Raw genomic sequence first — 14,146 nt, 5'->3', positions numbered from 1 at the left:
GCTAGGCTTAAAATGGCTTGCAAAGGCAGTTAGCTTAGTACTAATCTATGAACCTATGAACCTATTTGTCTGTCAGGGGCCAGAATCTGCCATATCACACATGCACTCAAGTCTCTCAACAACAGGTACTGCTATGACTCTGTCATAGTCCATGCTGGTGTGAATGACTTGAGACGTACCTCCCTGGATTATATAAAGAAAAACATGATTGAAATGGCTGAATATGTGTCCCAGGCAGGTAATCCCTAACCTTAAGCAGCATTCTACCATCACCCAGAATGATGCCTCAATACAGACAGAAAATGATTGACTTTAACAATTGGCTTAGTTTCTAGTGTCACTCCAAAGGGATCCAGTACCTGACAGCCTGGGAAGATATGATCGACAAACCATGATGCTTTGCAAGAGATGGACTGCATCTGTCTCACCTGGGCGTCAGGCTTCTGGCAAAGGATCTTGCTTCTTGTATAGTCCCTTTTTTAGAAAAAGTGATGAGGTTAAAACTACAAACATAAACATTTCAACAACACACAAATTAAAGGTCATGCTGCTAAATGCTAGGAGTCTAAACTTGAAACTGCACTCATTGCAAGCATTCCTAACCCTGGAAAATGCTGACATCTGCTCAGTCACAGAAACCTGATTCAAAGCTGTGGAGAGCACCCCAGCCATACCTGGTTACTCATCCTATCATACATTCAGACCCCAAACTATGGTTAGTAAAGCCAAAGGAGGTGGAGTTTCAATATATATTAAAGAAATGCACACTTCCAGGCTGGTCAAACAGTATGATGCACCGGAAACAATCCAGGTGCAGTTAATCATTGACAAGACCAGTGGGCTATGGCTGACAAAGTTTGCAGATGACTGCAAGCTGACCGCTTTCATCAATTCCCCTAGTTTCATAGGTTCATATGTTGGTACTAGGCTATCGGCCCTAGGGCCTATACAAGCCTAGCCATAACAATTCCCTGGCTATTTCTTCCCACACTATTTACTTTCCTAGACCCCTGTATAGCAGGGTGACTGACGTGATCCCTGGGGTGAATTTCCTTTCTCCCATTTAATCATCAAGGTTCCTTTTGAAGAGGGCCAAAGAGGCGCTCTGCTTGACATGTATGGGCAGTCTATTCCAGAATCTGGGGAGTCTGTGTCAGGAACCTATCCCTCCAGCATGTTTTGTTTATTGTGATGACAAGGTTTAGATCCCTGGAGTGTGTGGCTCTGAGGGATTGGGATTTCTTTAAGTGTAGCATGTCTAACAGCTCTGGGTTTGACATGGCCTTGTATGTTAAGCAGAGATTGCCTCAGAGTAGATAATATGCGACAGAGTATAGGTGGAGTTTTTTAAGGTGGTCAGCATAGCACATCTGCTTTAGGCCTGTGATTCTTTTAGTGAGGTATTTCTGCGGCCTTTCCAGTTGTTGCAGATGTCTTGAGAGTTACATACCAAATGGGGCATTGTATTCTATAATGGGTCTAATAAGGGATGAGTACAGTGGGATAATGACCTCCTTTTTTCTGGATGAAAAGCCGTTAGTGATGAGGTGTGCCACATAGAAGGATTTCCTGACTGTTGTGGCGATGTGGTTACTGAAGGTGAGACCACTGTCCACCTGTGTCCCTAAGTCTCTTATCACACTTTTGGTGTTTAGTGTACTGCCACCTATGTGGTAATTCATGGGTACATGTTTTTTCCTAAAGGGGATAACTATACATTTCTTGGCATTGAGCTTGAGCCCATGGCTCTGGCACCAAGCATCTGTTTCTGTAAGGCTCTTTTGTAGAGTATCCACATCATTTGGGGATTCAATAATGGCTCCCAGTTTGCAGTCATCTGTGAACTTTGTTAGCTAGAGTCTCTTAGTGTTGGCCTGTACTTCAGAGAAGTAGATGCCAAACAAGAGAGGTCCCAGGACTGAACCCTGAGGTACTCCACTTGTCACTTGTCTGGAGCTGGATTTGGAGTCAGCTACTTTTACAGTATGGGTTCTTTCAGTAAGCCAGCTGGCAACCCATCAAATGACGTGGGGATTAATGCCCAGGTTAGTAAGTTTATCTATGATTCCAGAGTGGGGGATGATGTCTAAGGCCTTGGTGAGGTCTAGATAGGCTGTGTGGCTGTCTTACCCTCGTCCACGGCTGTGGAGACTGATTCGAAGAAGTCAATCAGGTTCAGGAGACAAGATCGGCCCTTCACAAACCCAAACTGGGTAGGGTCCAGTGTTTGAAGGTTGCCAATGTCTTTGTTTATAAGTTCCATGATTATACGTTCCATGGCCTTGCAGATCAGGCTCATTAGACTGATGGGGCGGTAGTTCCCGGGATCCAAGGTGGATCCCCCCTTGTGGAGTGGGATAGCTGTAGCTGTGCGCCACTCAGTGGGCATGAAGCCTGAGGTGAGGGTATGATTAAACATGACACTTAGGTGAGGTGCCAGTTCATTTTGTAGTTCATGTAGTACACAGCCCGGGATGTCATCTGGTTCCATGGATGCTGTATTCTTAACTTTGGAGAGTGTGTTTTTTACCTGTGCGGCCATTATTACCGGAATATGGCAATCTTCCGGCATTGAGATGGGCCATTTAGTGGGTGAGAGGGGGATGAAGTTGGCACTGAATTGATCTGCCAGGATACTGGCAATATCCTTGGGATCAGTATATTTAATGACAATCTGTTATAGCTCAGAGCAGATCTGAGCATTGTCATTTAGATTCTTGACATAGTTATAGAATGCCTTGTGGTTGTCTTTGGAATCTTTGGCAATTTTATTTTTGTAACTAGCTTTGGAGGATGTTATGAGGGATCTCAGATTCTTACTGAGGCTGGTAAGGGAGTTTTTTGCATCCTGGGATTTTCCTCTTTTCTGCAACAGTTTTTTCCTTTTGTTGTAAAGTTTGTTTATGGCATGGGACCACCAGATTGGTTCATAGGTTCATAGGTTCATAGGTTGGAACTAGGCTATCAGCCCTAGGGCCTATGCAAGCCTAGCCATAACAATTCCCTGGCTATTTCTTCCCACATTATTTACTTTCCTGGACCCCTGTCTAGCAGGGTGACTGACGTGATCCCTGGGGTGAATTTCCTTTCTCCCATCCAATCGTCAAGGTTCCTCTTGAAGAGGTCCAAAGAAACACTCTGCTTGACATGTATGGGCAATCTATTCCAGAGTCTGGGGAGTCTCTGGGTCAGGAACCTATCCCTCCAGCATGTTTTGTTTATTGTGATGACAAGATTTAGATCCCTGGAGCGTGTAGCTCTGAGAGATTGTGATTTCTTTAAGTGTAGCATGTCCAGCAGCTCTGGGTTTGACATGGCCTTGTATGTTAAGCAGAGATCGCCTCTGAGTAGACGATATGCGACAGAGTATAGCTGGAGTTTTTTAAGGTGGTCAGCATAGGGCATCTGCTTTAGGCCTGTGATTCTTTTAGTGAGGTATTTCTGAGGCCTTTCCAGTTGTTGCAGATGTCTTGAGAGGTACATACCAAATGGGGCGTTGTATTCTATAATGGGTCTAATGAGGGATGAGTTCAGTGGGACAATGACCTCCTTTTTTCTGGATGAAAAGCCCTTCATGATGAGGTGTGCCACATAGAAGGATTTCCTGACTGTTGTGGCAATGTGGTTATCGAAGGTGAGACCACTGTCCACCTGTGTCCCTATGTCTCTTATCACACTTTCTGTGTTTAGTGTACTGCCACCTATATGGTAATTCATGGATACATGTTTTTCCCAAAGGGGATAACAATACATTTCTTGGCATTGAGCTTGAGCCCATGGCTCTGGCACCAAGCATCTGTTTCTGTAAGGCCCTTTTGTAGAGTATCCACATCATTTGGGGATTCAATAATGGCTCCCAGTTTGCAGTCATCTGCAAACTTTGTTAGCCAGAGTCTCTTAGTGTTGATCTGTACTTCAGAGAAGTAAATGCCAAACAAGAGCGGCCCCAGGACTGAACCCTGAGGTACTCCACTTGTCACTTGTCTGGAGCTGGATTTGGAGTCGGCTACTTTTACAGTGTGGGTTCTATCAGTAAGCCATTTAGCAACCCATTGGGTGACATAGGGATTAATGCCCAACTTAGTAAGTGTATCTATGATTCCAGAGTGGGGGATGGTATCAAAGGCCTTGGCAAGGTCTAGATAGGCTGTGTGGACCACCTTACCCTTGTCCATGGCTCTGGAGACTGATTCAAAGAAGTCAATCAGGTTCAGGAGACAAGATCGGCCCTTCACAAACCCAAACTGGGTGGGGTCCAGTGTTTGAAGGTTGCCAATGTCTTTGTTTATAAGTTCCATGATAATACGCTCCATGGCCTTGCAGATAAGGCTTGTCAGACTGATGGGACGGTAGTTTCCGGGATCCAAGGTGGATCCCCCTTGTGATTGGGATAACTGTAGCTCTGCCACTCAGTGGGCACGAAACCTGAGGTGAGGCTATGATTAAACATGACACTTAGGTGAGGTGCCAGTTCATATTGTAGTTTGTGTAGTACACAGCCCGGGATGTCATCTGGTCCCATGGATGCTGTATTCTTGGCTTTAGAGAGTGCGTTTTGTACCTGTGTGACTGTTATTACTGGAATTTGGCAATCTTCCAGTATTGAGATGGGCCATTTAGGGGTGAGAGGGGTGAAGTTGGCACTGAATCGATCTGCCAGGATATTGGCAATATCCTTTGGATCAGTATATTTAATGCCATTCTGTTTTAGCTCAGAGCAGATCTGAGCATTGCCATTTAGATTCTTGACATAGTTATAGAATGCTTTGTGGTTGTCTTTGGAATCTTTGGCAATTTTATTTTCGTAACTAGCTTTGGAGGATTTTATGAGGCATCTCAGTTTCTTACTGACGCTAGTAAGGGAGTTTTTTGCATCCTGGGATTTTCCTGTTTCTGCAAAAGTTTCTTCCTTTGTTGTAAAGTTTGTTTATGGCAGGGGACCACCAGATTGGCTTCCTTTTTGGATGAGAGCATTTTGGTTCTATTTGGGATGGCACGATTCATGCATGAGTGGATGTGCTCGTACAGTGCCTTAGTGTAGGATTCAGCAGTTGAACTTTCAGTTCCCGTCTGCATGGGTGTTATGAAGTTTGTCACTTCTGACTTGAGTAGCATGAAGTTGGCTTTGGAGAAGTTTTTTATGGTGGTTTCTTTACTGGGGGTGGGGGTGGGATGTGGATGTTAAGGGTGATTAGTTTATGGTCAGACCTGACTAATGAGGGGGTGACCATAGGTATGGAGCATTGATTTCCCATGTTGGTAATGACCAGGTCTAGGATATTGGAGCCTCTGGTGGTACTATGAATTAGTTGATCCAGGGCATTGGAATTTATGAATTCCAAGAACCGTTGCGCAAAAGTGTTGGGACGTGAGTAGTTTTCCCAGTTACTGGCAGGGTAGTTAATATCACCCAGTATTAGGGTGTTTGGTTCTATCTTAATATTTTCCAGTATGTTTAGAAAGGTGTAGTGAGAATCTTGGGGTATGGTGGGGGATCTGTAGCAAGCTACAATTTGGATTGCAGTCTTACCTAGTGTTAGTTGCACTTGGAGAAATTCAAACACATTGTGTTGGCCAACTAGCCTGGTGGTGTGAATATCCTTGGTGAATATTGACACTCCTCCACCTTTAGTGTTTTGGTCCTGGTTTGGTGGCCGAAAAGTGTGGTAAGAGTTGTAGCCTGGTATTGCAGGGGTGCTCTCTGGAGCCTTGAACCAGGTCTCAGTTACTGCACAGATATCGATGTTCTCCATTTTTAGGAGTGCCTCGAGAGAGTGCATTTTGAGGTTTAGACTTCTAGCATTGAGTAGCATTACCTTCAGATTTTGCATACTTGTACCTGTTATGGTGGTGGTTTTGTCCTTTGAAGTTTGCCTAAAAAAGGCACTATAGGGGTGGCAAGAGCCTTAGCCAGTAACCTGAATCCCAGGGGTGACAGGTGCAGACCATCTCTGGCAAAGCATCGTGGTCTGTCAATTATGTCATCCCAGGCAGACAGATACTGGATCCCCTTTGAATGACACCATAAGAGCATCTTGGTTCTATTTGGGATGGCACGATTCATGCATGAGTGGATGTGCTCGTACAGTGCCTTAGTGTAAGACTCAGCAGTTGAACTTTCAGTTCCCATTTGCATGGGTGGCATGAAGTTTGTCACTTCTGACTTGAGTAGCATGAAGCTGGCTTTGGAGAAGTTTTTTATGTAGGTTTTCTTATTGGGGGGTGGGGGTGGGATGTGGATGTTAAGGGTTATTAGCTTATGGTCTGACCTGACCAATGAGGGGGTGACCATATTTGTGGAGCATCGATTTCCCATGTTGGTAATGACATGAAGTGTCATGGACAATGTAGTGACGTGGACATCCTCCAAGAGGATCTCACCCAAACAAATGACTGGTGCCAGAAACATGGCCTCAAGCTAGATACAAAAAAATGCATCATCATCCCCTTTGGGGAGAATGATGTCCCCACAAATGATCACGTTAATAACAATGTCCTAAGCGCACAGTCAGTCTTGAGGGATTTGGGCACCCAGATTGATAGCAACCTAACTTTTGACCACCATGGTTGCCTCCACTGTACGAAAATCTTTCTACATGGCCCACCTCATAAGTAAGGGTATCTCATCCAGGGACAAGGAGGTCATAACATCCCTGTATTCTTCCCTTATAAGGCCCATTATTGAGTACAACACCCCTTTCAGCATGTACCTCACAAAGCACATGCAGCAGCTGGAGAGACCAAAGAGGCTCCTCACCAGGAGAATCCAGGGCTCCAAAAATCTACCATACACAGATAATCTAAAAGCCCTATCCCTCTACTCTCTTTCATACAGACTCCTCTGAGGTGACCTCTGCCTGGCATGCAAAGTGATCTCAGACCCCGCCTTGATGAGACTGCTGCATATATGCAAGTCAAGCTCCACTCGAGTAACCCACACAAGTGGCCTCAGCCTGGCTTGACTTGTTGATGGGACAGATTTGTGTCCCAGAGACTCCCCCATCTGTGGAGTAGACTCCCTCTCCACACCAAGCAGAGTGCCTCTTTACCCCTTTTTAAGTGAGATCTGGATAACTGGATGGGAAATAGAGAATACACCCCTGGGATTCCACCCGTGTCCCTTCTGTACAGGGGCATCGGGTCCTAATTTGTCTATACATGGATAAAATCCAAGTGCAGGCAAAAGTACACAAAACGAATCCAATAAAACCACAAAAGGTGCACTGAAAGTGACCCAATAAAGCCACGGACGAAGGCAACCAGTATATGTAACGTGTTATTAAAGAATAAATCACACTAAAAACACTCCATCTCCATTAACGCTGTTTAAAAATCTGTTTTCGTTTCATCACACTTCATCAGATGTGGGTTAGAGTGAAAGACTGCTCTTTTATATACAATCAAACCTATGACAACAACAAAAAAAATAGTTACTTATTTCGTTTTTCCAGCAGCAGGTATGAGGGAGAGGTCAATCCTGGGACAAAGCCTGTCTGGAGATTGTGGTTACATGGAGTCTGTATGTCCTCCCTACATTCACGTGGGTTTCCTCTGGGTAGTCCGGTTTCCTTCCACATTCCATAGACATGCATTTAAAGAATTTCTCCCTGGGCCTCCACTGAAAATTGGCTCTGTCCTAGTTGGACTTTCTCAGTCAACAAATGTTAAATAAATAAATAAAAATAGAGCTCTGAGTGGGTCTGCTAGGTCATGTATCATGATATATAATGTGCACCCTAGGATGCCATCAGACCCCATTGATGCCATGTTTCTAGCTTTAGATAGTGCAGTGATGACCTGTTCTTTCTGATAACAGGCAAAGGAATGGTAGGGAGGATTTTATGGGGGGGGGTGACCGGAGGTGATGAGGGGGTGAAATATGAGCTGAATTTATTGGCCAGCAGGTTTGCTATTTCTTCTGGTTGAGTATAGATAGTGCCATCTATAGCCAACTCAATACATTGTTGAGTGTTTCCATAAAGATTTCATACATAACTAAAAAAATGCTTTCTGGTTATCCTTTGCTTGGGAGGCTATTTTAGTCTTCTATTTAGCTTTTGAAGACTTGACTAGTTCCCTGATTTGCCTGTTGATGATAATAAGATAGTGTGCTCTCTGTTGGACTGTTTCCCACTTACTTTTAGGCAGGAATTTCTTCCTTCTGTTGTATAGTCTATTTATGCCAAGGTACACCAAGCTGGTTTGTTTTTCTGAATAGACCTGGGTTTAGTTCAGTTAGGTACTGCTGTTTCTATGCAGTTGTTTAAGTGGTTGCACAGGGCATCATGCATACTTCTGCAGAGGCCTCTGTGTTTTGGGGTTAAGGGAAGCTTTAAAATTACCATGCTATCACTTAATAGGAGGCAATTTGCCTTGGAAAAATTCTTTAGGCTTTTAGGGTTTGATAGGGGAGTACTGTTTTTACATTTATTTCAAAGGAGGCTGATTTCTGATCTGATCTTAACAATGAGGACATTACACTGGGGGGGGGGTTGTAATGCTCCCCCGTGTTTGTGAGTACTATGTGAAGGATATTTGAGCCCCTAGTTGGAGTGCAGACCAGCTGTTCCAGAGCATTTACATTGTCAAAGTACAGGAATCTCTGAGCCTACATGTTAGTGGTTGTATATGTTTCCCAGTTTATGGAGGGGTAGTTAAAATTGCCCGTGAGTAGTGTGTTGAGCTGAATGGTACGTGATTCTAGTAACTTCAGGTATGTGGAGTAGATTTCATGGTTCATGGCTGGGGACCCATAGCTAGCGATGATATAATGAAAGATTTGCCTATGATCAGCTGAGCATGGAGTAGCTCAAGTGAGTCATCATAGCTGACCAATGTAGAAGTGTAATTGCTTTTTTATGTAAATGGGAACACCTCCTCCTTTCATTTCTTTTTTTTTCAGAGGGCAGTCTGAATGTGTGATAGGCATTGTAGCCTTGCACTGCTGGGGTGCTTTCCACAGCCTTGAACCATGTAACTGCACAGACATCAGTATTCTCCAAGGCAAGGAGAGCTTCCAGGGAGTGCAGTGTCTTATTAAGACTCCTAGCACTGAGAAGTAGTACCTTCAGCCTGGCATTAAAAAAATTGTTACATTGATGGATCTGTTGGTTTGGCACTGCATAACAAAGCACTATGGCGATAGCTAATGCCTTGGCCAGTATTCAAAAGACTAGCAACAACAGCTGCAGACCATCTCTGGCAAAGCAGTGTGGTCTGTTGATGATGTTGCCCCAGGCTGACAAATACTGTATCTCCTTGGAATTAGTTTCTTTAGGGCTAAGAAAGAGTTGGGAGTTGGGCAGCCAAGATTCAACACAAAGGTGGGCCATCTACAGATCCTAGAAAGTACAGAGCCATAAGTCTCACTAGTCTCATATGACAAGCCATAGAAGAATTATCATGGAAATTATCAAAAATGACACAAAAAACCTTTGGACACTGGACCCAACCCAGTTTGTTTTTTGTCAAGGACGGATAATGCCTACTCAGCTTGGTGGACTTCTTCGAGAAGGTCAGCAAAGCAATGGATGAGGGCAAAATCATTCACACTGCCTACCTTGACCTGGCCAAAGCATCTGACACAATACCCCACTCTTGCATTGTTGACAAACTCAGGAAGTTAGGTAAAAATCTGTATGTCACCAGTGGATAGCTAGATGTCTCACAGATAGGACCCAGGAAGTTAGAATTGGGGAGTCCACCTCTACAAAGAGGCTAGTCACAAGTGGAGTCCCTCAAGAATCAGTCATGGGACTGTTCCTTTTTGGCATTTATTTCTCTGAATGCAAGGCCAATGTCACTTGTCTCTTGCTGACTAAATTTGCAGATGATTGCAAATTATGAGCTGTCACTGAATCCCCCACTGACACAAATGTTCTCCAGGAGGGACTGACACAGACAAATAACTGGTGTCAGAGCCATGGAGTAAAACTAAATGTCAAGAAAGGCATAATAGTATCCTTCAGGAAGACATCCACCCCTGGTAGCTATCTCACTGACAACACACCCTTAAGGGCTGCCCCAGTAGTCTGGGACTTGGGGGCACACATAGATAGTAATCTAACCTTCAACCATTACATGTGTCCAGTAGTAAGGAAGTCATTCTATGCTGTGCAACTTATAGACAAAGGTATAGCATCTAGGTCAAAGTCACTGTTCCAGTGTACTCAGCATTCATCAGACCTATCATTGAGTACACTTCTCCCCTTTGGTATGTACCTAACCAGGCATATCCCACAATTGGAGCATGCATAGAAGTTCCTCATTAAATGAATACAGGGCATATACAGTCTGCTTCAAGGCCCTATCCCTGTATTCTGTCACCTACAGGCTGCTAACAGGAGATCTATGGCTGGCATCTAAGACATTGTCAGACCCCACTTTGATGGATCTCCTGCATATCTGCAAAACAAACAGCGCCATAATTACCTGTTCTGACTTAAACTTTGCCTGTAATCTTAATAAGGCCTGCTGGAGAGACAGGTATGTATCCCAGAAATGACCCCTTCTCTGGATCAGGCCCCCCCATCTATGTGAAGTAAAGCTCCTACCTAACCGAATTCAAGTATAATTTGGACAATTGGATGGGGAACAGGAAATCCATCCCTGGTTTGACAGCTATGTCTCTAACGGACACAGTCAGCCTGTAAATGTTTCATCTCCCAAGCCCCTGCTTACACTTACCAAGAATAAAAAAAACTTCTCAGAGATTTGGGATGCATGGCTGAGTTTAAAAATGCTGTTGTGGTTGTTAGCCTAGTAAATAGCCATGAATCTATAAAGCTATTAATACCATGTCCTATACTGATCCCCCTTAAGGTTCTATCCCTGTACTCAGAAATGTAAAAATTAAATAAAATGCAAATCGTTTACAGCTAATCTTTTATGATTTTTTCAGCCACAGAAAATTATTAATAATGGCATGATATTAGTTGAGAAATTTAAAGCACTGATAGTGGAAGGTGTTGAAGATGAACAGCCCTAAAGATAAAACCAACATTTTCACAACCTGAATGTTATAGAACAGCATTGCACGAGGGTTGCAATGAGGCAACTTTTCCTTAAGATCCAATTGCACAGGCTTTGTGCTCAGTTGCAGCAGTTTGTCATGAAACAGTGTTACTCACTTGCCAAGGTACAGAAAATTGGTCTGCATTTTAAGTGGAATGTTCTGACCTTGTAACCAGGAGATGTGTGCCACTGTACTCAGAGGAAAAAAATATCTGACATTGATATTTATCTGCAGGCCTGTAAATTATGATTATTAAGCCCGGATAAATGGGGAGGGTTGCGTCAAGAAGGGCATCCGGCGTAAAATTTTGCCACATCATATATGCAGAAAACTGTACAGAAATTCATACCAGATCGGTCGAGGCCCGGGTTAGCAATGACCTCCACCAGTACTGTTGGTCAACAGGGCGCTGGTGGAAATTGGGCTACTGTTGGCCGAAGGAGGAGAAGAGGCGGAAGGCATGCCCAAAGGCAGGTAAAGGCTAGGACTGTGATAGTGAGGGTCAGAGCTTTGAATTTTGGCAGTATGACTGGTAAAGGGAGGAAGCTAGCTGATATGATGAACCAAAGGACAGTTGGTATATTGTGTGTGCAAGAGACTAGATGGAAGGGGTGCAAGGCTAGGTGTATCGGAGGCAGTTTTAAATTGTTCTAACATGGTGTGGATGGGAGGAGAAATGGCGTAGGCATTATCCAGAAGGAACGGTATGCTAAGAGTGTTTTGGAGGTGAAAAGAGTGTCAGATAGAGTGATGTTTATGAAGCTGGAAATTGATGGTGTAATGATGAATGTTGTTAGTGCATATGCTCCACAAGTTGGGTGTGCGATGGATGAGAAAGAAAAATTTTGGAGTGAGTTGGATGAAGTGAGGATGACTGTACCCAAGGGTGAGAGACTGGTGATTGGAGCAGATTTCCCTGCGCATGTTGGTGAAGGGAACAGAAGGGATGAGGAAGTGATGGGTAGGTATGGTATTAAGCAAAGGAATGCAGAAGGTCAGATGGTAGTGGATTTTGCGAAAAGGATGGACATGGCTGTGATGAATACGTATTCTAACAAGAGGGAGGAGCATAGGGTGACATACAAGAGTGGAGGAAGATGCACACAGGTGGACTATATCTTATGTAGAAGGGCCAGTCTGAAGGAGATTGGAGACTGTAAAGTGGTGGCAGGGGAAAGTGTAGTTAGGCAGCATAGGATAGTGGTTTGTCGGATGACATTGGTGATCAAGAAGCGGAGGATGAGTGTGAGGGCAGCACCAAGGATCAAATGGTGGAAATTAAAAAAGAGTAATTGTGAGGTGAGGTTCAGGGAAGAGTTAAGACAGGCACTGGGTGGCAGTGAAGAGTTACCGAATAACTGGGTAACTACAGCAGAACTAGTAAGGGAGATGGCTAGAAAGGTGCTTGGTGTGACATCTGGAAAGAGGAAGGAGGACAAGGAGACCTGGTGGTGGAATGAAGAAGTACAGGAGAGTATACAGAGAAAGAGGTTGGCGAAGAAGAAGTGGGATTGTCAGAGAGATGAAGAAAGTAGACAAGAGTATAAGGAGATGAGGTGCATAGCTAAGAGAGAGGTGGCGAAGGCTAAGGATAAGGCGTATGAAGAGTTGTATTAAAGGCTGGACACTAAGGAGGGAGAAAAGGACCTGTACCAATTGGCTAGACAGAGGGACCAAGCTAGAAAAGATGTGCAGCAGGTAAGGGTGATAAAGGATAATGAGGGAAACACACTCACAAGCTAGGAGAGTGTGTTGAACAGATGGAAAGAGTACTTTGAGGGGCTGATGAATAAAGAGAATGAGAGGGAGAGAAGGTTGGATGATGTGCGAATAGTGAATCATGAAGTGCAGTGGATTAGCAAGGAGGAAGTAAGGATAGCTATGAAGAGGATGAAGAACAGAAAGGCTGTTGGTCCAGATGACATACCTGTGGAAGCATGGAGGTGTTTAGGTGAAATGGCAGTGGAGTTTTTAACTAGATTGTTTAATGAAATCTTGAAAAGTGAGAGGATGCCTGAGGAATGGAGAAAAAGTATTTTGTTACTGATTTTTAAGAATAAGGGTGATGTGCAGAGCTGTAGTAACTACAGAGGGATTAAACTGATCAGTCACAGCATGAAGTTATGGGAAAGAGTAGTGGAAGCTAGGTTAAGAAGGAAGGTGATGATTAGTGATCAGCAGTATGGTTTTATGCCAGGAAAGAGCACTACAGATGCAATGTTTGCTCTGAGAGTGTTGATAGAGAAGTACAGAGAATGTCAGAAGGAGTTGCATTGCGTCTTTGTGGCTTTAGAGAAAGCATATGACAGGGTGCCTAGAGAGGAGTTGTGGTATTGTATGAGGAAGTCGGGAGTGTCAGAGAAGTATGTAAGAGTGGTACAGGATATGTATGAGGGTAGTGCGACAGCAGTGAGGTCTGTGGTGGGAGTGAAGGATGCGTTTAAGGTGGAGGTGGGATTACATCAAGGATCAGTTCTGAGCCCTTTCTTATTTGCAATGGTGATGGACAGGTTGACAGACGAGATCAGACAGGAGTCCTCGTGGATTATGATGTTTGCAGATGACATTGTGATCTGTAGTGAGAGTAGGGAATAGGTGGAGGAGACCCTGGAGAGGTGGAGATATGCTCTAGAGAGAAGAGGAATGAAGGTCAGCAGGACTAAGACAGAATATATGTGTGTGAATGAGAGGGCGGCTAGAGGAATGGTGAGGTTGCAGGGAGTAGAGGTGGCAAAGGTGAATGAGTTTAAGTACTTGGGATCAACAGTTCAGTGTAATAGTGAGTGTAGAAGAGAGGTGAAGAAGATAGTACAGGCAAGATGGAGTGGGTGGAGAAGAGTGTCAGGAGTGATTTGTGACAGATGGGTACCAGTAAGAGTGAAAGGGAAGGTCTACAAGAGGGTAGTGAGACCAGCTATGTTATATGGGTTGGAGACAGTGGTATTGACAAAAAGGCAGGAGTCAGAGCTGGATGTGGCAGAGTTAAAGATGTTAAGATTTGCACTGGGTGTGACGAGGATGGACAGGATTAGGAATAAGTATATTAGAGGGTCATCCCAGGTTGGAAGGTTTGGAGGCAAAGCCAGAGAGGCAAGATTATGTTGGTTTGGACATGTGCTGAGGAGGGATGCA

The 14,146-nt window shown here is 44.2% G+C and overlaps 1 pseudogene; it reads left to right on the top strand.

The window, feature by feature from the left end:
• Positions 1-14,146, top strand: part of LOC122815476 — a 153,206-nt pseudogene that overhangs the window by 113,885 nt on the left and 25,175 nt on the right.

The sequence above is a fragment of the Protopterus annectens genome, chromosome 1.part1, assembly GCF_019279795.1.
Source record: "Protopterus annectens isolate FY-2018-M chromosome 1.part1, PAN1.0, whole genome shotgun sequence".
NCBI lineage: Eukaryota > Metazoa > Chordata > Ceratodontiformes > Protopteridae > Protopterus > Protopterus annectens.
Note: the sequence above shows the minus strand (reverse complement) of the source record. Positions and strands in the feature narration are given on the sequence as shown.